The sequence below is a fragment of the Bos indicus x Bos taurus genome, chromosome 13 (assembly GCF_003369695.1).
Source record: "Bos indicus x Bos taurus breed Angus x Brahman F1 hybrid chromosome 13, Bos_hybrid_MaternalHap_v2.0, whole genome shotgun sequence".
In the NCBI taxonomy this organism is placed as follows: Eukaryota; Metazoa; Chordata; class Mammalia; order Artiodactyla; family Bovidae; genus Bos; species Bos indicus x Bos taurus.
The window spans coordinates 44,466,300-44,488,767 of record NC_040088.1 but is presented as its reverse complement, the minus strand read 5'-3'; the positions used below and the strand labels follow the sequence as shown (position 1 = coordinate 44,488,767).

The 22,468-nt window shown below is 41.2% G+C and overlaps 1 protein-coding gene across 1 annotated transcript in view; it reads left to right on the top strand.

Annotated features, from left to right (window-relative positions):
* The window catches only part of LOC113903467, a 61,326-nt gene extending 57,313 nt beyond the window's left edge, over positions 1-4,013 (top strand). Inside the window, exons 2-3 of the transcript XR_003514123.1 lie at positions 1,572-1,805; positions 3,355-4,013. The gene's annotated coding sequence lies outside the window, so the exon portion shown is untranslated. The remainder of the gene's footprint in view (positions 1-1,571; positions 1,806-3,354) is intronic.
* Positions 4,014-22,468: the final 18,455 nt, after the last annotated feature.

Here is a 22,468-nt window from a genome sequence, read left to right as displayed (position 1 = left end):
CTTGCTGGGTTTATGTCCCCCTTTCCCCCCTCTCGTCTCCACCTTGTCCCCTTTGTTGCTCCCTAAGGGTTTCAGGTGGGCTTCTGACAACCTGACTCTGTTCATGGAAAGCAGGACATCACCCTCAGATGCTTTCCCTTCCTCCTCAGAATCCCCACAGCCTTCAGGGTGGGCGGTGGCGGCCGGTGACGTGGTAGGGACAAACTGCTGCAGATGCTATAGTCAGAGCTTGACCCACAACCCCCAGGGTCTCTTCACCAATTTCCTGCAAATCTAGTGCACATTCACCTTTTAATTTTTCAAAGTCTGTGCCCTTACCAAGTAGCATGCTGAAACATCTGAGGTCTAGAGGAGACAGGCCTTCCTCTGCACGGACTCTGGAAGATCCGCTCTAATGGGTGATCAGGACAGATGCAAGGGTCAATGGACCCCAGAGGAGGCAGATAGGACTCAATGGATCCCAGAGGAGGCAGATAGGACTCAATGGGCCACGGGCCCAGAAATGAGAAAGATGTGAGCCATGGGCCATGGAATTGGTGCAGAATCTTGGTTACAAACAGAAAGCTCAGTTAAATTAAGCCTGCGTGCAGTCATATCTGATTCTTTGTGACCCTGTGGACTGTAACCCACCAGGCTCCTCTGGCCATGGGATCCTCCAGGCAAGAATAATGGAGTGGGTTACCATTCCCTCCTGCAGGGGATCTTCCCGACCCAGGGATTAAACCTGGGTCTCTTACATCTCCTGCATTGGCAGGTGGGCTCTTTACCACTAACGCCACCTGGGATGCTGGGCTCACACTGTCCACATGTCCAGTGGACAGCCACAGTGGTCCTCCCTTATCCAAGTGGGATTTGCAGCTTCAGCCTCAGTGAGCTTCTCTCCCTCTGGGAGAGAGAAGCATTCTGTTAAGGCTGAGAGAGGTTTAGCAACTTGCCCAAGGTCACATAGCAAAATAGCAAAGCCAGAATTGAAACTCAGGTCTGTTTCTCCCCAAAGTTCACACTCTCCCTGACCTGGCATTTTAGATAATAATTTATGGACACCTTGTAATTAGGAAGGAAAAAGGATGGAGTTCAGATCTTTGACTTAGTGTTTTTTATGTGTAACTAAAAGATAGGCATGCTTGAGGCACAAGTGGCCTGTGTGAAATTCAGATGAACCTGGAGAACAAACCGTTGAAATTGGAGCTGCAAAGGGGCAATGTTTCTCAAGGAGAATGAGCAACATGTGGCCTCCTGATATAGAGCAGTGACCTGTGAGTGCCTCCAGGCACAGGAAGCGGTTAGGAGAAAAAGGGAGGCAAATCATTCAGCTCTACTCTTGTGAAAAATACCTTCCCAAAATGTGTGGCCTGGGAAAATGGAACATGGATCAAACAAAAAGCTGGGAGCTCAGAATTACTGCAGGGTGATAGTCCTTCTCTGTGCCACCAAATGACAAAAAAAGGTACAAGAGAGCATCAGACTGGTTTAATCGTATCCACAGACAGCTGATCTTTAGAAACTGGATGCTCCGTGCTTCAGAAACACCTGGAAGTTGTTCTTAAACTTTAAGATATACTCTTCTGCAGACTCTCGGTTACTCCAATGTGGAAATTAGCCATCGTGCTGGGAACACCGACTCCCTGACTACCTGGTACCTGCCTATGACCGGGCTTTGTGCCGATGTCCTGAGGGCAGGTGAAGCGGGGAGCCCCTGAGGAGGTGCGCGCAGGGGAAGACAGCCCAGCAGGTGGATGGAAGACTACCTGGATCAGCTGCACACTCACAGCTCCCTGTCTGAAGGGTCGCTGACTATGTTGGAGGTAAGTGTGCATCTGTGTGGCATGCTAAGAAATAATATATTTATCAGGATAAAATCATTGGGGGGAATAAATCATTCTTTCCCAGGTAAAATAATCAGGATATTTGGTTCAAGCTTCAGAGTCACTGATACTTGTGGGAGAGGAATGTTTTGAAAGTAAGAAAAACCAATAAGATTTTTATTTGTACCCCTCTGGGTTATAGCAACCATTCTGCAAAATAGCCAGGTGAGGGGCAGGTGGAGGCACCCCCCTGGGAAGGAGGCTTTGACCTCCTGGCAAGCAGACTTTTCAGCTTGCAATAGCCAAATGAATATTGACAGTCAATTTTTTGTTACAGTCACCCTGAATTACCCACCACAGACTCATTAAGCTAGAAGACATCTGGTCCACCCTCCTGCCTCTAGGCAGAGCTTAAGCTGTGATTGTTGGCAAAGTTCGGGTCAAGGGGGTCCTGTCCCCAGGTGTCCCATGTTAGGGCTCCAGGAAGAACCTTAAAGGGGAGCAGCCCAGTGGGCATATAATTGAGGCCAGTCAGGATGAAATGGGAAACTCATTTCTTGGAGTGCATCGTAAGTGTAGTTACATAAAACATTGTGTGAGGCCAAACAGGAACACATGCCAACCTCAGGTGGGGAAAGAAAGTGTGACTTGCTTATTAACAATAAAAGGATCAATCTCCCTAGGAGCACCCCTGCCCCACCCCTCAGGGTAACTGGGAACCAGCCTTGATGATGAACAATAATTCTCTCTTTGGGCTTTAGCTGGCTCCTTTCAGTTATAAAGTGCTTCCCTGGTGACTAAGACAGTAGAGGATCCACCTGCAATGCAGGAGACACTGGTTCAATCCCTGGGTTGGGAAGATCCCCTTGGGGAAGGGAATGGCAACCCACTCCAGTATTCTTGCCTGGAGAATTCCATGGACAGAGGAGCCTGGTGGGTCGCAATCCATGGGATCACAGAGTCAGACACAACTGAGTGACATTCATTCATTCATTCCAATGTATGATAGTTTCTTTCACAGAGCCCCTGCTTTGGGCTCCCTCCATTATACAGCAAATTCTGAGCCACCAGGGAAGTCCTATCTATTTTACATATGGTAATGTATCTGGGTGTCGATGTATAGCAGAAACCATCATAATAAAGTAATTATCCTCCAATTAAAAATAAAAATAAATTTTTAAAAAGTAGTTTCTTTCCCAGGTAAATGCTTGGGGCTTTCAAATTCTGCCCCTTCCCCTTCTCTTCCTGGAGATGGCCCCAGGGAAGTGCTTCTCTTGTCTTGGGAACGCAGTGGTGGGGGTTCCTAGAGTACTTGTTCCTGGAGCCCCCCTTGTTCTTTTATCAATGATCAGAATCAAGTATATGCTATAGAAAAGACGCCAGCAAACCAGGCCTGCTAACTCTTGGTATTTGGGGACCATGTCTGCTTGGAAATGTCTGACCAGACCACTTACATTCCCTGTTTGGCAGAGTGTATTCTTTGTGGCAGAAATGCTGAGCCTTGGAAATACAAAACATGACTTTCTCATCTCTCTTTCTGTGCACTTAGATGTTCTTCCAGAATCTGTGCCTGGACTCCAAACAGACCTCCCTGGGGCCTGCGGTAGGCAGAATAATGGCCCCTTAAAGACATCGTCGTCCCTGGAGCCTGTGTGTATTACCTTCAAAGGCGGAAGACATTTTGCAGATGTGATTAGGGTTGAGGACCCTGACATGGGGGAGAGTCTCCTGGATTATCCAAGTGGGTCCAGTCGAATCACATGAGTCGTGAAAAGCAGGGAACCCTTCCCAGCTGTATTCAGAGAGGTGACATTGCTGGCTTGAGGGCTGGAGGAGGAGAGCCATGAACCAGAGAACGGAGGAGACTTCAGAATCTGGAAAAACGGAAAAAAAGCATTCTTGTATTAGTCTGTTCAGGCTGCCATTACAAAATAGCCTGGGTGGCTTAAGTGACAGAAATTGATTTCTCATGGTTCTGGAGGCTGGAGGTGAAGATCAAGTCCTCTTCCTGGCTTGTGGGTGGTGTCTTTTCTTGGTACCTGCACACAGGGTGAGCGATCTCTCTCTCTCTTCCTCTTGTAATAAGGCCACCAATACCCAGTCCTGTTGCATTAGGACTCCATCCTTATGTCCTTGTGTGTGCGTGCTAAGTCGCTTCAGTCATGTCCAACTCTTTGGGACTCTACAGACCATAGCCTGCCTGGCTCCTCTGCCCATGGGATTCTCCAGGCAAGATTACTGGAATGGACTGCCATGTCCTCCTCCAGGGGATCTTCCCGACCCAGGGATTAAACCTGGGTCTCTTACATCTCCTGCATTGGCAGGTGGGCTCTTTACCACTAGCGCCACCTGGGAAGCCTTATGACCTTACGAAAGAAAGAAAGCACTAAGTGGTGTCCGACTCACGCGACCCCATGGACTGTAGCCCGCCAGGCTCCTCTGTCCATGGAATTCTCCAGGCAAGAATACTGGAGTGGGTTGCCATTTCCTTCTTCAGGGGATGAACTTAACTTTAATAACTTACTTAACTTTAATAACTTCCTAAAAGCTTTAGCTCCAAGGACAGTTGCATGAGATGTTAGGGCTTCAACATATAAATTTGGGGTGAACACAATTCAGTCCTTAGCTCTCCCCCTAGAGTCTCCAGAAAGGAATGCAACATTACTCATGCATACATTTTAGCCCAGTGAGATCCATGTCAGTATTCTGACCTTCAGAACTGTAAGATGGTAATATTGGATTGTTTAAACACTAAGTCTATGGTCATTTGTGACAGCCACAAAAAACCAGTACATACCCACTACCCTTCTCTTTGGCATTCTTCCATCCTTCATGGATGAATTTTGTTTGATGCAGACTAAACTGCTATGTGCCCAGTGGTATTCGACACACAGCATCTCTTGTCCTTCGTCACTACAAGGGCAGGATGAAGGTACCTACTACAGACAAGTACTGTGGGTCCCTGGAGGTCAGGGATTGCGTTGGTCATGCCTCTGCTGGCCTAGTCCAGTGCCTCAAACACAGTAGATGCTCAATCAGGATTTGTCCAACAAAAAAAGAAACATTGATGTTCAGAGAGGTTACATAACTTTCTCAGGATCAGGAGATCTGATTTGTCCACCCAAATGAAAGTCATGCATTTTCCATCACAAAATGTAAACCCCCCAAATTATAGTCCTTGCCTATCCACCTGCAATGCCAGAGACCTGGATTTGATCCCTGGGTTGGGAAGATCTGCTGGAGAAGGGAATGGCTACCCACTCCAGTATTCTTACCTGGAGAATTCTATGGACAGAGGAGACTGTGGGCTACAGATCATTGGTTTGCAGAGTTGGACACGACTGAAGTGATTTAGCACACACTACTACTACTACTAAGTCACGTCAGTCGTGTTTGACTCTGTGAGACCCCATAGACGGCAGCCCACCAGGCTCCCCTGTCCCTGGGATTCTCCAGGCAAGAACAATGGAGTGGGTTGCCATTTCCTTCTCCAATGCATGAAAGTGAAAAGTGAAAGTGAAGTCACTCAGTCGTGTCCAACTCTTAGGGACCCCATGGACTACAGCCTACCAGGCTCCTCTGTCCATGGGATTTTCCAGGCAAGAGTACTGGATATTTATTGACTTCGCACTGTCACAGATCCTTTTCATGCATTTTTTCACTTGGGTCTTAGGAAGCAGACATTAATTATATTCATTAGATAGCTGAGAAAAATCAAAGTTCAGAAAGGTTAAGAAACAGTCTCCAAGTTTTGGGTGCAGTAGTTGTGGTAGAAATGATTTCAAAGCCCAAGTCTGGTAGGCTTTTGCAGAATCCATCTTTTCCCCACTACCTTGCACTGTACATGGACTATTTATTTTCATTTGTGTGTTTTCATGAGTTGCCCTGTGCAAGCAGAATCTGTTGTTCCATCTGAATGTTCTAACTGTTCGCTGTGACCATGATCTTTCGAAGGTGGGAAGCATGTCTCCTCCTTTCTTTTTATTCCCAGGGGCAGCTCATTTCAAGTGGCTCATCACATACACACATCCTGGCAGCAGACTTCCTGGGTTTAACCCAGATCTCAGAGGTATGCCTACACTAATTAGAGCTGCTTCAACATTTTAGAACAGCTGGAAGTATTTTATTCTAAAGAGCCACTCAGTCAAGACAGTTTTTGGATGCCTGTCATACAAGACACACCATATGGAGGACAGAACCAAACCCACCTGGAGGCAGTACCACCTGGTGGTTAGACGCCTGGCCTCTAAAGTCAGGCAGGTCTGGTTCTGGGTCCCTGGACCACATTCTTCACTGGCTTTGGGACTGCGGCAAGTTATCCCATCCCTCTGAACCTTAGTTCCACATCTCTAACACTAGTTCTTTTTTTTCTTTTTGGCCACGCCGTGTGGCTTGCAGGATTTTGGTTCCCCGACCAGGGATTGAACCTGTGCCCTTGGCAGTGAAAGAGCAGAGTCCTAACCAATGGACCACCAGGAACTTCCCTCTAACACTAGTCCTTATTTCCCAGGTTTTCTTTGGTTTTGCTTTATTTTGATTTCTTTTTGCTCTTTTTGGGTAGTAAAGATTAAGGGAAATAAACCCAAGATGCTATTAACATAGATCCTGGGATGTAGGAAATGCTTATTAAATGTTAGCTGATTTCTGTTAAGTCTTTGTTCTGGCAGCCCTAGCAAATGAATACAGTAGAAATCAATCAGCCATTCTATGGTCTGAGTTCTGACTGGTCTTTATCAATCAAGGCACTGAATTCCTGTGAAGACAGTGGCTGGCTGACTCGTGAGAGCAGCAGATGGAGTATTTAACCATAATCCTCACCTACGCTTATGCCCTCACCATGGCTTCATCTTGAGCAGTGTATCCTGTCCTGTCCTTTGGCCACAGCTGTGGGTCTTACTCTGACTGTTGGAAAGGACACTGTGCCAGGTTTATGCATAAGAAGCTGTCTGTGTTTCCACTTCCCCTCTTGTACCCCTGCCATTTCTATGACAATGATATGACTCAGCCTCAGAGCCCAGGAGAGGGAGGGAGGTGGAGCAGAGCCTCCCTGGCTAACAGTAGAGCCATCTGGTCACCCAGCCTACATGAGCACACCCCACCAACCTGCGATGTGTGGGGGAGCCCAGATGACACAAGCAGATCTCCTTTCAGATGACTGTCAGCCATGTGAGTAACACTCACGGTTAAGTGGCACCAAGACTACACAGTGGTTATTACACAGTGTCTCACAGCGACAGCTAACGTATACAAGGAACACGTCACCTGGGGTTGTTCCATTAAGATGGAAGCCCAAGAGTCTTTCTTTCCAGTGTTGGGGAGAGTTACTCTTTCTCAGAGCGGGTGTATAGCATGGAAATTTTTGGCAGCCACCTGGAAACCAGGCTGTAGATGACACTGAGGAATCAGAACAGAAAAATGAAAGGAATAAGTGTTCTTATCAGTGTTGCTGAGCCAGGAGATCAAACCAGACATAAGTCTTGAATGACCTCTAAAATCTCCAGTTACCCGAGCAAGAAATAATGCTGTTGTCTGCTCCCAGGTGGCTTAGATTTTCCATTACTTCAAAAAGACAGACTCAGAACTTCTGGTTTCAGCTCTAACATGTAAAGAGTTTGGCAGTGATCATTCCTGTTCTTACAACAGAAAAATTCTGAGCAAACTGAAAATAAACAGATTTCCTCCGGCCCATCAAGGATTTGAAATCTGAGGGTAAACCGTCGCCTCCAGTCTGGAGAGATGGTAAGTGAACACAGAGTCTGCTTACCTGGAGCAGAAGGCGCTGGAGCCATAGATAAGTAGGAACACCTACATGAGGGTTTGGACGTGTAGAATAGTTTGAAAGTGTGAAATCTCTGGAGTCTGAAGTCTTAGGCAGCCCAATGCTTTTCAGGACCTATTTTCAGGAACCTCACCAGATTCTTATCATGAAGCCAAGAAAGATCCCCTCAGGGACTTCCCTGATGGTCCAATGGTTAAGACTTTGCCTTCCGATACAGGGCGTACGAGTTCGATCCCTCGTCCAGGATTTAAGATCCCACATAGGCGCTTCAAACCAAAACAGAAAACAGAAGCAATACTGTAACAAATTCAATAAAAACTTTAAGAATGGTCCACGTCAACAGAATCTGAAAAAGAAATAAAGATCCTTTCGTGGCTCTGACAAGAGGAGGGGAAATCATTGTGAGACATGCCCAGAGAGTTCTCCAAAGCAGATGCTCACTCTCCCAGGGAAAGATTTTTACCAGAACCCAAGGGAAAGGGAAAAAAACTAAGGGGCCCTTGTGAAAGTCACAGCCCAGGAATATGGGCCTGTTAAAAAGACTGAGATTTAATTAAATGATTATAAAATGCTTCCTCTCTCCAGCAGCTTACCCCCACATCAGTAAGAGTGTAGTATAACTCAACATTCAAAGAACCAAGATCATGGCATCTGGTCCCATCATTTCATGGCAAATAGATCAGAAACAATGGAAACAGTAAGAGACTTTATTTTCTTGGGCTCCAAAATCACTGCAGATGGAGACTGCAGCCATGAACTTAAAAGACTCTTGCTCCTTGGAAGAAAAGCTATGATAAAACTAGATAGACAGAATATTAAAAAGCGGAGACATTACTTTACCAACAAAAGTCTGTCTAGTCAAAGCTATAGCTTTTCCAGTAGTCAGGTATGGATGTGAGAGTTGGACCACAAAGAAAGCTGAGCACTGAAGAATTGATGCTTTTGAACTGTGGTGTTGGAGAAGACTCTTGAGAGTCCTCTGGACTCCTTGTAAGGAGATCAAACCAGTCAATCCTAAAGGAAGTCAGTCCTGAATATTCATTGGAAGGACTGATGCTGAAGCTGAAATGTTAATACTTTGGCCACCTGATGTGAAGAACTGACTCATTGGGAAAGACTCTGATGCTGGGAAAGATTGAAGGCAGGAGGAGAAGGGGACGGCAGAGAATGAGGTGGTTGGATGGCATCACTGACTCAATGGACATGAGTTTGAGTAAGCTCCCCGGGGTGGTGATGGACAGGGGAGCCTGGAGTGCTGCAGTCCATGGGGTCGCAAAGAGTCAGACACGACTGAGTGACCGAACTGATAACACTGGATTACAGCTGACAGAGCTGCAAGGCACAGACTCTATTTAAGGAGCCCATAGACAACAGGAAAGGTAAAAACAAAGAAGTTAGACAAATTTGAAGCCTCTGACATCTACAATTACAGCAATATTAAACACAGCCCGACTCTCAAACTGATGAACACAGGATCTTATACTAAAGGCTTTACCTCAGTTCTTATTACCCAATACATCATGTTCAACATTTAATAAAGTATTACGAGGCATGCTAAAAGGCAAGGAAAATCAGAGCCTGTAGAGAAAAAAGGAAACATTAGAAACAGATTCAGCTAGTACACAGACTCTGAACTGGTTAGACAGGGAATTAAAAATAACTATGATTAATATGTTACAGGCTGTAATGGAAAAACTAGACAACATGCAAGAACAGATGGATAATGTAAGCAGAGAGATGGAAACTATAACAAATAATCAAAACGAAATCCTACAAATCAAAAAGCACTGTAATAGAAATGGAGCAAACCTTTAATGGGTTCATCAGTATACTCAGAGGAGCCAAGGAAAGAATCAGAGAGGTTAAAGATATGCCAATAGAAAGTTCCCAAACTAAAATAAGGATAAAAAGAACAACAGCAGCAAAAAAAAGGCAGAACAAAATATTCTAGAACTGTAGGGAGATTCCAAAAGTTATAGCATAAACACAGTTGGAATACCAAAAAGAAAAGAAAGACAAAGATGACATATTTGAAGTAATAATGACAGAGAATTTTCAAAAATTAATGACAGACACAAACCACAGACCTAGGAAGCTCCGAGAAAACCAAGACAAATATAAAAAAAAAACTACACTTAGATATATCATATTTAAATTACAGGAAACTGACAAAGTCTTGAAGGAAGACAGAGTAGGGGGGAGGGGTCTTATCTATAGAGAAATAAGGATAAGAATTATGGAGGATTTCTCATCAGAAACTGTGCAGGCAAGCAGAGAGTGAAGTGAAATATTTAAAATGTTGAAAGAAAAAATTAAGAATTCTATATCAAGCAAAATTATCCTTCAAAAGTGAAGGAGAAATATTTTCTCAGTTAAACAAAAACGGAGGAAATTCACTGCCAGCACACCTGTCCAGAAACAAATGTGTAGGAAGTTCTTCATGAAGAAAAAAATTACATAAGTAAGAAACTTGGATCTACATTAAAAAAAGGAAAAGCATTAGAGAAGGGAATTTTTAAAAGATAAAAATAAACATTTTCATTTTTCTTACTCTTTTTTCCCACTTTCGCCCAATTGCTTACTCCCAACCCCAGCCTCTGGGAATCACCCATCTGTTTTCTGTCAATACGTTCGATTTGTTTTAGATTTCACATATAAGTGAAATAAAACCGTCTGTTTATCTGACTTATTTCACTTCACATAACACCCTCCAGGTCCACCTTTGTTTCTCAAATGGCAGGGTTTCTCTCCTTGTAATGGCTGCCTTTTCTTTTTTTTTAATCCACTCATTCATCAGTGGGCACTTAGTTTATTTCCATGTCTCGCCTATTGTAAATAAGACTGCAATGAACATGGGAGCCCAATATCTTTTCAAGATAGTGATCTTGTTTCCTTCAGATAAATATCCAGAAGTGCCATTACTAGATGATGTGGTAGCTCTATTTTTACTTTTTAGAAACCTTCACACTTTTTTCCATAGCGACTTCCCCAGTTTACATTCTCGCTAACGGTGCATAAGGCTTCCCTTTTCTCCACATCTTTGCCAGCACTTGTTGTTGCTCATGGTTCCCTGAACCTCTTGTGCTGCTCCGTCTGTGGGATCTTAGTTCTCTGACCAGGGATTGAGTCCGGGCCCTGGCAGTGGAAGCTCCAAGTCCTAACCTCTGGACTGGCAAGGAATTCCCATGTTTCTCATATTTTTGATGATCACCATTTAATTGTGATTTTAATTTGCCTTTCCCTGACTATTAGCCATGTTGAGCACATTTTCAGGGACTTCTTGGCCATTTGTATGATGTTTATTCAGTTCCTCTCCCCATTTTAAAATCAGATTATTAGGGTTTTTCCTGTTGAGTTGTATGAGTTGTTTCTATATTTTGGATATGAATGCCGTATCAGATATATAAGTTGCAAATATTTTCTCCCACTCTGTAACTTGCATTTTCATTTTGTTGATGTTTTATTTTTGGTGTGCAGAGGCTTTTTAGTTTTATGTGGTTTAGTTGCTAAGTTGTGTCTGACTCTTGTGACCCCATAGACTGTAGCCTGCCAGGCTCCTCTGTCCATGGGATTCTCCAGGCAAGAATAAATGGAGTGGGTTTCCATTTCCTTCTCCAAAAATAAAGTGAAAGTCGCTTAGTCGTGTCTGACTCTGCAACCCCATGGACTGTAACAGTCCCTGGAATTTTCCAGGCCAGAATACTGAAGTGGGTAGCCATTTCCTTCTCCAGGGTATCTTCCCAACCCAGGGATTGAAGCCAGGTCTCCTGCATTGCAGGCAGATTCTTTACCAGCTGAGCCACCAGGGAAGCCCAGTTTTATGTAGTACCTATTTTTTCTTACTCTTAACTGATATTGAAGTATAACTGTTTCAATAATAGTAATAATGTATTGGGTGACTAAAGCATATGGATATATGAAACGGACAGCAAAGTCGTAAAGGATGAGAAGGAAGAATTGGGAATATTCTATTATAAAGTAGCAACAATACATGTGAGATGATATAGTGTTATTTGAAGGTGAGCTTAGATTAGTTGCAAATGTATATTGCTATTTTTTTTTTAAATATGAGTCAGGTTGTTGTTGTTTTTGATGTAGACTATTTTTAAAGTCTTGATTGAATTTGTTACAACATTACTTTAGTTTTATGCTTTGGTTTTTTTGGCCCTAAGACATGTGGGATCTTAGCTTCCCAACCAGGGATTGAACCCGTGCCCCTTGAATTGAAAAACGCAGTCTTAACCACTGCACCACCAGGGAAGTCCCAGAGATGTGTGCTGTAAACTCCAGAGCAACCACTAAATTTGTTAAAATAACAATCTGTATACTAAGAAAGGAAAGAAAATGGAATAGTATAAAATGTTCAATTAAAACCAGAGATGGCAGGAAAGAAGAAATACAAACAAGTGTGACGAATAGAAAACAGTTTAAACGTGGTAGATATTAATCTAACTATATCAGTAGTCAATATATGTGAATGTTCTAAATACCAGATTTAGAAGACAAACATTGTCAGAGTGAAGGAAAAAAAAAGATTCAAATATACTTTGTCCACCAGAAATTCTCTTTAAATCTAAAGGTTCATATATGCTGAAAATAAAGGCATAGAGAAAGATATATCATGTTGACATGAATCAAAAGAAAACTGGAGTTAATCACATTAATTTCAGTTAAAACTGACTTCAACACAAGAAAAAAAAGTCAGATATAAATAAGAGCATTATAGAACAGTAAAGGGGTAAATTTCCCAAGAAAGCATCATGATTCTAAGTGTGAAAGCATCTAGTATCAAAATATTTGAGGCAAAAATTAATTGAATTTCAAGGAGAAATAGACAAACCCACTCTTACAGTTGATGACTTCCACACCCCTCTTTCAATAACTGATAGATGAAGCAAGTAGAAAACCTGTAAGGATATAGTTAATCTGAACACCACCATCAGTCTCCCTGACATTTATAGAATACTTCTTCCAACAATAGCAGAACACACAATCTTGTCAAGCCCATGGGGCTCTTACACGAAGACTGACCACGTCCTTTGTCATAAATCACACCTTAACACACTTGAAAGAATAGAGATTGTACAAAATACGTTCTCAGGCCACAGTGGTATTAAACAGGAAAGCAATAATAGAAAGATAGTTCAAAAATCCTGTAATAGTTGGAAATTAACAAAAAAAGACTCTTCTGAATAACACATGGGTCAAAGAAGTCTCAAGAGAAATTTACAGCTATTTTGAACTAAATGAAAAAGAAAGTACAACTTATCAAAAATACACACTTCTCACCGGCACATCCGTCATGCTAGACTCCCAGAGTTGCCTGTGCTCAGGAATAAGGGTACTTCCTCCATAAAGTTGTCATCTAATCCCCTTGGAGGGATCTGACTAAGTCACAGAAATGACTGGCTCCCCTCCAAGGTGGCTAGGGCATGCAGACCAGCTTTGGTAGATCTGAGGTCAGGCATGCCGTAATTGAAAGCTTCAGAGAATAAGCCTTTGGAGAGCTTGTTCCATTCAGAATGCCCAAATGCTGCCTGGTTTTTATTACAGACACCTTAACAAAGTGGTAAAACTTTTTAGATTGCAAATTTAAACTATTCTAAAAGTGATACTGCATTTCTCAAAGACTCGAGACTCTGGTCTGCTAGAGTTCACTTAGGCGTGTTGAGTTCAATTGGGTTTCACAGGAAATGCTGATATATGGTGTAAGGATGCATCAGAGTTTAGCTCTGACCTCAATATTGGGCTCTGATTTGCTCTTTGACTTTTCCTGGTCCTAATCTTTGGAAGTCTTACTAGCCTAGTTCCCCTATTTCACCGCCCTACCTTGTGTCCAGTCGATGATCATGTGATTGTACAGAGAACACATATGCGGTCAGAAAGGATGCTGCTTGTCCAATGCTGATTGGAATAGGACATCTTTAGATTTATCTTTCATATTGGAATATTTATTTTCAGATATATGAAAGCATTTCAGACATATCTTAGAGTGAATAGTCTACAAATTTTGAAATTCTATTGAAATATAAATAAATTATTTATAAGAAAGTATAAATAAGAGCAGAGAAGGCAATGGCACCCCACTCCAGTACTCTTGCCTAGAAAATCCCATGGACAGAGGAGCCTGGTAGGCTGCAGTCCATGGGGTCGATAAGAGTTGGACACGACTGAGCGACTTCACTTTCACTTTTCACTTTCATGCATTGGAGGAGGAAATGGCAACCCACTCCAGTGTTCTCGCCTGGAGAATCCCAGGGACGGGGGAGCCTGGTGGGCTGCCGTCTATGGGGTCACACAGAGTCGGACACGACTGAAGTGACTTAGCATAGCATAAATAAGAGAGCTTCCCTGGTGGCTCAGATGGTAAAGAATCCGCCTGCAAGGCATGATACCTGAGTTTAGTCCCTGGGTTGGGAAGATCCCCTGGAGGAGGGCATGGCAACCCACTTCAGTATTCTTGCCTGGAGAATCCCCTTGGACAGAGGAACCTGGCAGGCTACAGTCCATAGGGTCGTACAGGATTGGACACGACTGAAGCGACTTAGCATATAAATAAGAGAAATAAAATATTGCCTGCAGTATCAGTAAACAAAAGATTAACAAAAGATTATCATCATTAACCTCTGCAGCCCCCTACTCATGGTGAGCCCTGTGGGAATTCAGGAAGGAAACACAGAATGCCTGCCACCTAGCAGTCATCAACCTGCAGCCACCCCCAAGGCTGAAGCTTGAGGAAACTCACAATGTAGACACAGGATACTGGCCGCAGATAGCTGAGTGCAGATCAAAGGAATGATTTTGGGGCGCCCAGACTCTTGCATCTTCCCATTTCCCAATTTAGAAAAGCGCTAAATTCCTTAACTTGAGATATCTGGTTTTCTTTAACAATAATCTTTTCATTTTTGTCACCGAAGGATTGAACCCTCATCTCCTGAAATCTCCTGCATTGGCAGGTGGATTCTTTACCACTGAACCACCTGGGAAGCCAGCTCTATTACGATCAACCATTTTATCCTTTCTGAGCAAATGTTTATAAAAATTTGAATAATAATTGTATTAGTCTGTTTGAGCTGCTGTAATGCTTAAAATTCTCCAAGCCAGGCTTCAGCAATATGTGAACCGTGAACTTCCAGATGTTCAAGCTGGTTTTAGAAAAGGCAGAGGAACCAAAGATCAAATTGCCAACATCCATCCGCTGGATCATTGAAAAAGCAAGAGAGTTCCAGAAAAACATCTATTTCTGCTTTATTGACTATGCCAAAGCCTTTGACTGTGTGGGTCACAATAAACTGTGGAAAATTCTGAAAGAGATGGGAATACCAGACCACCTGACCTGCCTCTTGAGAAACCTGTATGCAGGTCAGGAAGCAACAGTTAGAACTGGATATGGAACAACACACTGGTTCCAAATAGGAAAAGGATTACATCAAGGCTGTATATTGTCACCCTGCTTATTTAACTTCTATGCAGAGTACATCATGAGAAATGCTGGGCTGGAAGAAGCATAAGCTGAAATCAAGATTGCCGGGAGAAATATCAATTACCTCAGATATGCAGATGACACCCCCTTATGGCAGAAAGTGAAGAAGAACTAAAGAGCCTCTTGATGAAAGTGAAAGAGGAGAGTGAAAAAGTTGGCTTAAAGCTCAACATTCAGAAAACGAAGATCATGGCATCCGGTCCCATCACTTCATGGCAAATAGATGGGGAAACAGTGTCAGACTTTATTTTTTGGGGCTCCAAAATCACTGCAGATGGTAACTGCAGCCATGAAATTAAAAGACCCTTACTCCTTGGAAGGAAAGTTATGACCAACCTAGAGAGCATATTAAAAAGCAGAAACATTACTTTGCCAACAAAGGTCCGTCTAGTCAAGGCTATGGTTTTTCCAGTGGTCATGTATGGATGTGAGAGTTGGACTGTGAAGAAAGCTGAGTGCTGAAGAATTGATGCTTTTGAACTGTGATGTTGGAGAAGACTCTTGAAAGTCCCTTGGACTGCAAGGAGATCCAACCAGTCCATTCTAAAGGAGATCAGTCCTGGGTGTTCATTGGAAGGACTGATGCTAAAGCTGAAACTCCAATACTTTGGCCACCTGATGCGAAGAGCTGACTCATTGGAAAAGACCCTGATGCTGGGAAAGATTGAGGGCAGGAGGAGAAGGGGACGACAGAGGATGAGATGGTTGGATGGCATCACCAACTCGATGGACATTGAGTCTGAGTGAACTCCGGGAGTTGGTGATGGACAGAGAGGTCTGGCGTACTGCGGTTCATGGGGTCACAAAGAGTCAGACACGGCTGAGCGACTGAACTGAAAAGGATACTAAAGACTGGCTGGCTTAAGCAATGGAAATTTATTTTTCTCAAGTTCTGGAGGCTGAAAGTCCAAGACCAAGGTGCCAGAAGGACTGACTCCAGCTCTCTTCCCTGCTTGTAGGTGGCCTCCTTCTCGCTGTGTCCTCACGTGGCCTTTCTGCTGTGAGTGGGCTCCTGGTTTCTCTTCCTTTTATAAGGATCCTATTGGATTAGGGCCCCACTCTTATGACCTCATTTAACCTCAGTGATTTATTCCTGTCTTCATGTACAGCTATATTGGGGGTTAAAGCTTTAGCATGTGAATTTGGAGGGACCCAAGTCAGTCAATAATAATAATAATATAATGTAAGGTAAATAGTAATAATAAACTGTTGTACCAGCATCCATAGCATTAATTGAAATTAACATTATGAACTGGTTTTGAGATCACAGTAATGCTGGCTTTATGAAATGAGTTAGAAAGGCCTCTTTTTATATCTATTACCTTCTAGAAAGGATTGTAGAGAATTGGTATAAATTTTTCCTTACATGTTTCATAGAGTTCACCAGTGAATTGATACAGGTCTGGTACTCTCTGTTTTGGAAAGTTATTAATTATTGATTCAATTTCTTTAATATATATATATAAAACCATACTATCTTTTCTACACATATTCAGATTAATATTCAAATTGTGTAAATTTTGGCACATTTCAAGGAATGCATCTATTTCATATAGGTTATCAAATTTGTGGGTATAGAGTTGTTTATAATATTCCTTTATTATCCCATTAATATCCTGGGATCAGCAGTGATGACCCCTCTTATATTTCTATGTTAATCATTTTTCTGCTTCCTTTTTATTAATCAACCTAGCTAGATGCTTATTGAGGTCATCAATCTTTTTGAAGTTTGATTTTGCTGATAATATCTATTGTTTTCATGCTTCCAATTTCATTGATTTCTGCTGACATTTTATTTCTTTCCTTCTGCTTACTTTGGATTTAAATAAAATCCAAATCATTTTCTTTTTCTATTTTCCTAACATGTAAGGGTTTTAGATGGTTGATTTTAGATTTTTCTTATTTTTTTAATATAAGCATTCAGTGCGATAAATTTTCCTGTAAACACTGCTTTTATTGTATCCCACCAATTTTAATAAGTTGCATTTTAATTTTCATTTACTGCAAAGCATTTTAATTTTTTTCTTGAGAGTTCTTCTTGACTCGAGTATCATTTGCAAATGTATTGTTTAATCTCCAGATATTTGGGGGACTTTCCAGCTTTCTGTTATTGATTCCTAGTTTAATTCAGCTGTGGCCTGAGCACTTGCTTTCTGTGATTTCTGTTCTTTTGAATTTGTTAAGGTGTTTTTTATGGCCCAGAATGTGATCTCTCTTGGTGAATGTCCATGTGAGCTTTCAGAAGAATGTGTATTTTGCTCTTGCTGGATGAAGTAATCAATAGCTGTCAATTGTACCCAGTTGATTGATGGTGCTGTTGAGCTCAACTATGTCCTTACTGATTTTCAGTCTGCTGAACCTGTCCATTTCTGAGAGAAGGGTGTGGAAGTCTCCATCTATAACAATGAATTCATCTCTTTCTCCTTACAACTCCATCAGTTTTTGACCCACATAGTCTGACACTCTGTTGTTAGACACAAATAAACTCATTAAGGCTTGTTACATACTCTTGGAGAACTGACCACTTCATCATTATGTAATATCCCTTTTTATCCCTGATAACTTTCCTTGCTCTGAAGTCTGACCTGTCTGAAATTAATACAGCTACTCCACTTTCTTCTTATTACTCCACTTTCTTATTAGTGTAACTATGGTAACATCTTTCTCCATCTCTTTATTGTTAATCGATGTGTAGCTTCATATTTTAAGTGTGTTTCTTAGAGACCACATGTAGTTGAGTCTTGCTTTTTGATCCACCCTGACAATCTGCCTTTTATTTGCTATATTTTAAACCATTGGTGTTTAAAGTGGTTTTATTTCTTACACTTTTAACAATATAATGTCTCCTATTCAGAATAAATATACACCCAATGAGAGTGGGATTCCAAGTGAATAGAGGCTTGGGGGTGCTTGTTAAAGTGATTATTTTTTTAATATATACATTTTATTGAAGTATAGTTGACTTACAGTGCTTCAGGTACACAACAAGGTGATTCAGTTATACATATACACACATATATTTTTGAAATTATTTTCCATTATAGCTATTTAATGTAATTATTGATACAGTTGGATTTAGATCTACCATATTTGCTGTTGTTTTCTATTCATTGCTCTGTTTTTTTGACCCTATTTTTGTTCTCCTCTCTGTTTCTGATATTTGTGGGTTTTAGTTAGCATTTTATACAATTCAATTCTTTTCCCTTTCTTGGCATATCAGTTGTACTTCTTTTGGTGGCTGCTGTAGAGTCTGTAATATACATTTACAATGAAACCAAGTTCACTTTCAAATTATGCTACACTCCTTCACAGTTGGTGTGAATGCCTTATAGTAACAAGTTCAGTAACAAGATAATCCTAATCTTCCCCTCCCGTCCTTTGTATCATTGCTGTCATTCAAAAATATGTATCTCACAGTCAAGTACATTGTTGCTATTATTATTGTAATGAACTTCTGTATGTTAGCTCAATTAAGAATAAGAAAAATAAAAACTTTTATTTTACCTTCACTTATCCAACCAGTCCATTCTGAAGGAGATCAGCCCTGGGATTTCTTTGGAAGGAATGATGCTAAAGCTGAAACTCCAGTACTTTGGCCACCTCATGCGAAGAGCTGACTCATTGGAAAAGACTCTGATGCTGGGAGGGATTGGGGGCAGGAGGAGAAGGGGACAACAGAGGATGAGATGGCTGGATGGCATTACTGACTCGATGGACGTGAGTCTCAGTGAACTCCGGGAGTTGGTGATGGACAGGGAGGCCTGGCGTGCTGCGATTCATGGGGTCGCAAAGAGTCAGACACGACTGAGCGACTGATCTGATCTGATCTGATCTATCCCTTCTCTATGAGGCTTCCCAGATGGTGCTAGTGGTAAAGAACTCACCTGCCAGTGCAGGAGACATAAGAAATGATCCCTGGGTTGGGAAGATCCCCTGGAGAAGGAAATGGCAACCCACTCCAATATCCTTGCCTGGAAAATCCCATGGACAGAGGAGCCTGATGGGCTACAGTCCACGGGGTCGCAAAGAGTCAGACACGACTGGGCACAAGTGTATCCCTTGTCTGCTGCTCCCCTGTCTTTATGTAAATCCAGGCTTCTGTCCTCTATCATTTTCCTTCTCCCTGAAGAACTTCTTTTAACATTTCTTCAGGGCTTATCCACTGGGAACAAATTCCCTCAAGTTTTATTTGTCTGAAAGTCCTTCTCCTACACTGCTGAAGGATAATTCAGTAGTGTTCAAAATTCCAGCTTGGAGTACTTCTCTTTCAATACTTTAAATATATCACACCACTCTTGTGTTGCTTGCATGATTTCTGAAGAGAAATTAAATGCAATTTTTATCCATGCTCTGCTATAGGTAAGGGTTTGTTTTTTTTGAAAAAAAAAAAAAAAAAAACTTGACTTCTTTCAAGCTTTTTCTTGATTTTTGATTTTCTAAGGTTTAAATATGATATGCCCTAGATTTTTTTTTTTTTTTTGCTCTTATCTTGTTTGGTGTTCTCTGAGTTTCCTGGATCTGTGACTTGATGTCCAATATTAATTTGGAGGAAGTTATCAATCATCATTGCTTCAAATATTTCTATTCCTTCCTTCTTTGTCTGGTATTCCTATTATATGGATGTTATATCTTTTTTTAGTAATCCCACAGTTCTTGGATATTTGGTTCTGTGATTTTTTTCCATTTTTTTTTTCTCTCTGCTTTTTCATTTTGGAAGTTTCTACTGACATATCGTCAAATTCAGTCTCCTCAGCTGTATCCAGTGTACTAGTGAGCTCATCAAAAGCGTTCTTCACTCCCTTTATAATATTTTCAATCCTTTCCATTTCTTTTAGACACTTCCTTAGAATTTCCATCTCTCTGCTCCATTGCCCATCTGTTCTTATGTGGTTTCTACTTTACACATTAGAAACTTTACTGTATTAATCATGATTGTTTTCACTTCTTAGTCTGATAATTCCAACATCTTTTGTCATATCTCAGTTTGATTTTGATGCTTGCTCTGTCTCTTCAAACTGTGTTTCTGGCCTTTTAGTATGTCTTGTAATTTTTTGTTGATAGTCAGATGTGATATACTGAGTAAATGGAACTGCCATAAGGAGGCCTTTAGAAAAGTGATGGTGAGGTGTAGGGGGAGTGGAGTGTTCTACAGTCCTGTTGATGCAACTTCAGTCTTTCAGTGACCCTGTACCTCTGACCTGTGATGTTCCTAAGTGCTTTTTAGTCTCCCCTACCCGCTTAGGTGTGAGAGATGGCTAGAGTGGGCTGGAATTGCGTATTTCCTGGGTTGTTTAGGCTCTGATAAGTCTCCTAGAGTTTAGGGTCTGATAAGAGAGTTTCTCTTGAGGACAAGCCTGATGAAGAAGGACAGAATGCTCTGTCATATTTCAAAGGGTTCCTTTTCTTCTCTCCATGCTGGAAGCATGAGGGAATTTTCTTCAATATCATTGTGAAGATCTGATCAAGTCCCAGGAGGTAAAACACGAAAGTGTAAGATCCCTCTTATGACTGCTTCAGTCCCTGGAGTTTTACCTCCCAGACTTGCCCACCCTGAGCCTCCAGTAACTCATCAATTATAGTTTATATTTTTCTTACCTTGGCACTGAGTTCCTGGGAGGTTTGTGCCTAGGGTTTCTGTTCTGGTAATTTGTGACTTTCTGGATTAATATTTTCATGTCTGTCTCTTTAATTTTGAGGGCAACAGTTTGCCTGTGACCTCACTTCTCTCAATGGTTCTTAAAAGAGTTGCTGATTTTTCCAGCTTGTTCAGCTTTTTAATTACGTTAATAAACACAAGACAAATTGTTAAGGAAGAGCAACAACTTCCAATCTCCTTATATGTTGAACTGGAAACTGAAAGCCTGTATTCACGTAGATTTCAAAACCAACTTGTTAATTTCTGCAAAAGGGCAGCAGGAATTTTAAGAAGTATGGCATTAAATCTGTAGATCAATTGAAAGAATACCGCCATCTAAACAATAGTAAGTATTCCAGTCCTTGAACACAAGTTGTCTTTCAATTTTGTTAGGTCTCTAGTTTGTTTCAATGATGTTTTGTATGTTTCTAAGGACTTGTCTTGCCAAATTTATTCCGGGTGCTTCATTCTTTTTGAAAGTATTGTAAATGGAGTTGTTTTAAAATTTTATTGTCAAAAATTTACTACTATGGTATGGAAGGAAATTCAATTGATTTTTGTATGTTGATTTTGTATCTTGCATTTTTGCTAAAGGCATTTATTAGCTTTAATACCTTTTTTGCAGATTCCTGCAAATAGAAATAGGTTTATTTTGTCCTTTATCAGTATGGTGCCTTTTATTACTTTTTTCTTGCCTGATTGCCCTGGCTAGAATCTCTCATACCATATTGAATAGAAGTTTTGGGAGCAGATAACCTTTTAACGCTTCCAATCTTAGAGTAAAAGCTTCTGTATTTTGCTATTATGATGTTTCATCGGCTTCTTCACAGATGCCCTTTGACATTCTGAGGAACTTTTCTTCTCTGTGTGGTCTGTTGAGTATTTTTTTTTTTTTAAATCACAAAGGGATGTTGAGTTTTGTCAAATTTTTTTTGGCATCAATAGAAATGATCATGTTGTTTTTGCCCTTTATTTTACTGAAATGCAGTATTATTTGTTGATTCTTATATATCAAACCAATCTTGCTTTCCTGGGTTAATTTATACTTGCTCATGGTATATAATCCTTTGTGTATGTCACTGGATTCAGATTTTTAGTATTTTGTTGAGGATTTTGTCATCTATATTCATAAGTTTCTTTTTCCCACTGTGATGTCATTGACTGGTTTTGGTATCAGAAAAATACTGGCCTCATAGAATGAGTTGTAAAATGTTCCCTCTTCTATTTTTGTAAGGGTTTGTAAAGCATTCATTTAAATTCTTCCTTAAACATTTGGTAAAACTCATCTGTGAAGCCATCTGGTCCTGCACTTTGTGAGGTTTCTTGAATACTAATTTTATCTCTTGTTATAGGTCTATACAGATATTTTATTTATTCTTGAGTCAGTTTGGGTAGTTTGTGACTTTCTAAGAATTTGTGTATTTCATCTAAGTTATCTGATTTCTTGGTATACAATTGTTCATCGTTCATAGTACTTCCTTCTAATTCATATAGACTCTTTTGTTCCTTATATTAGTAATTTGAATCCTCTCTTTTTGAGTATTCTGGTCACTTAAGCTAAAGTCCTGATTCCTTTTTTTTCAAGTCAGTTAAGCTAAAGTCCTGGTTCCTTCTTTTTTCCTGTTTCCTTATTTAAGGAAAACCTGCAAATACCTCCTGGTTCCTTCCAGCCCTGCTTTTGGCACACTATGCACTCACAGTTCTGGAACCAGATTGTTGCTTAGGAAGGAATAAAAGTGACTGGCATGTGGAGCAAGGAGCTCGTG